Consider the following 3045-nt stretch of genomic DNA (forward strand, 5'->3'; position numbering starts at 1 on the left):
AGCTATACATGCTTTTGTAAAACACACATGTTAAAGATGAAAAACTTCAGAAATTTTTTTCTCTTTGTTGTCGGCAGGGAGCTGCTGGGTTTGGGTTTTGGCTTCAGCTCTGTGTCTCGGTTGGGCTGGGCTGGGCTGACAGTCTTGCTGCAGGCTGGGCTTCTTTTCTATTTTCTGGGCTGCTTGCTGGCTTCTCTCTCCATGGGCTCTGGTTTGGCCGGGCTGGGCTTCAGCAGCTGCTGGGCAAGGAGACAGGGGAGGCTGCAGAGCTTTAGCCAGAGCAGGGCTGGCTGAGGCTGTGAAGATCTTGCTGTCAGGCTGCTGCTTCTTCTTCTTCTTCTTAGCGTGGCTGAGACCAGAGACTTCTGTAGCTGGTGTAGAACACTAAACACTAACTATAAAGCTGATCTGAACACAACTGAGCCACAGCTTTCTGTTACAAGTTATTGGTGGGCATGATGTTAACTTTTTCAGTACTTTGATCTTCTTTTGAGTGAGAGAAAAGAACAAAATGCAAGTATATTTAAAAACAAAAGACATTCAAGTTAATAAAGAAGAAGGTAAGTCCCAGATGGGAGGGGTGAAAAGATGCTTTGGTTTTAGAGCTGAAATCCTCTTGTAAGCTATAAAGAAAAGACTCTTTTTCCTTATAACGCATAAAACTATAAGGAGATGAAAGTGTTTGAATTGATATTAGGTAAAGGCTTCTATGTTAAAGTAAGCAGATGTTGAAATAGCTGTAATCCCATGAGAAGTTTGTACAGAGAGAGTAGTCTTGTACTTCTACAAAAAGATCTCTGTTCCCAGAAATGAAGATGATTTTAGAGATAGATAAATAGATAATGAGAACTTTTGCCTTTGAACAGCTCATCTTTAAAACAATACCCCATAAATCAACATAGCCCATCACCAAGCTGTTGGAAGGCTTGTAGAAATAAGAAAGATTTTACAATAGCAAGGTTCCCCTGGTGGTTGCTATTCATAACCAAATTGAGAACCATGAGAAAATGTTTTTTTCCTTTTGTAGAAAAGTGTCTCTAACTTTAACAAGAGGGACTTCTCTCCCTAAGTGAACTAAAATAAGACTATTTTAGAGGTAGTAAACTGACTAGAAATCTTAAGTTTAGTTTCTTTACATTATCAGTGAGAAAGAAAAAGTTGTGAGAAATATTCTGAAAAGTTTGCTTTGATTCTTACTACCTTTTTTTCTTTTAGTTACTTTTAATAAAATTTTTCTTTATACCCTTTTAAAGTTTTGAGCCTGCTTTACCTTTCTCCTAATCCTATCTCACAACAAAAAATAAGTGTATTAGTAATTAAAGAACACCAAACCCAAAACATTCTTTAGTACATTAGCCAAAAAAATCTCAAAATTAAAGAAATCTTATATTAGCAAACCAAAACCACAACGCTCTAGCACAGACCCAGTCACTCCCAGTATGAATCCACTGTGATCCCAGTCTTCCCCAGCATAGTCCTAGTCAATCCCACTTGCCCCCCGTGTAGACTCAGTTACTCCAGTCGCTTTCAGTGTGTTCCCAGTCACCCCAGTGTGGTTGCAGTCACTCCCAGTATATCCCAGCTGGTCCCACTATGATCCCTGTTGCCCCAGTTCTGGCCCTGCTGAGTCCCAGTGTGCGCTGATCCTGCTCCCAGTGGGTCCCAGTGCTGGGCGCGGTGTATCCTTGTGTATCCTGGTGTATCCCAGTATGACCCAGTGTATCCCAGTGTGACCTGGTGTATCCCAGTTTATCCTGGTGTATCCCAGTGTCCCAGTCCATGCCAGCCTGTCCCAGTCTGTCCTGGTCCCCTCCCTTGACTGGGATAAACTGGGATCATACTGGTGGAAAGTGGAACCTTACTGAGCCAAATGGATGTGACTGGGTATTACAGCGACCTGATGAGGGTCTTCAGGGTGAGAGAGAGATGGAATTTTGGTTCAAGATCAGAAGGCTGGATTTATTGATATATGATATATAATACATTACAACTATACTAAAAGGAATAAAGAGAGAGGTGTCAGAGCTTGCTAAGCTAAGAATAGAATAGGAAAGAATGAATAACAAAGTTCTGTGTCCAGCAGAAAGCAAGGACAAACTCTCCTGTGAGTGGTCAGCAAATCCAAACACTCACAGAAGCCAAATCACCGCTGCACCTGTTGCATTCCACACCAGCCGATAACAATTGTTTACATTCTTCTTCTGGGGCCTCAGATTCCCAGAAGATAAACAAATCCCAAAGAAAGGATTTATATGAAAAAATGTCTGCGACAATGTGAAATTCATTTATTACTAATTAAGAGCAGGAAAAGGGGAAATAAAATAAGCCACTCAGCTCCTTCCTTCCAGCTCTGCCTCCCACCCCAGCAGTGCAGGGAGACAGGTTATGGTCAGTTCATCACCCATGGTTTCTGCCCTGCTCAGGGAGAGGAGTGGTTCCCCTGCTGCACCGTGGGTCCCTCCCAAGGGAGACAGTTCTGCAGGAGCTTCTCCCATGTGAGTCCATTTCAGGGTCAGCAGCCCTCTGCAAACTGCTGCAGTGTGAGACCATGCCAGGGACAACAGTCCTTCCCAAACTGCTGCAGCATGGGTCACTCTTCCAGGGGGTGCATTCCTCCAGGGACAGGCTGCTCCAGCCTGGGAGCAGGGCCCCTCTCTCCATGGCTCTCCTCCAGGGTGCCTGGGTCTCCAGTGCCTGGAGCACCTCCTGCCCCTCCTTCTGCACTGACCTTGATGTCTGCAGGGTTGTTCTTCTCACATGTTCTCCCTCTGCTCTCCTCTGACTGGAGTTAAAACTGCGCCACAATCTCTATTTTGATTTCTTTTTAAATCTCTTATCTCAGAGGCATTGCTACTATTTGTAACTGGCCCAGCCTTTGCCAGCAGCAGGTCCATCTTTGAAGCCACCAGGAATTGGCTGTGCCAGACACGGTGGAAGCTTCCAGCAGCTTGTCACAGGAGCCGTCCCTGTGCCCCCTGTGAAGTACAAAGCTGTGTTTCGTGTCAGGTACATACAGGCAACATTTGTATTTGTGATTGAGGTATG

This window comes from Zonotrichia leucophrys, unplaced genomic scaffold (assembly GCF_028769735.1).
Source record: "Zonotrichia leucophrys gambelii isolate GWCS_2022_RI unplaced genomic scaffold, RI_Zleu_2.0 Scaffold_157_108879, whole genome shotgun sequence".
In the NCBI taxonomy this organism is placed as follows: Eukaryota; Metazoa; Chordata; class Aves; order Passeriformes; family Passerellidae; genus Zonotrichia; species Zonotrichia leucophrys.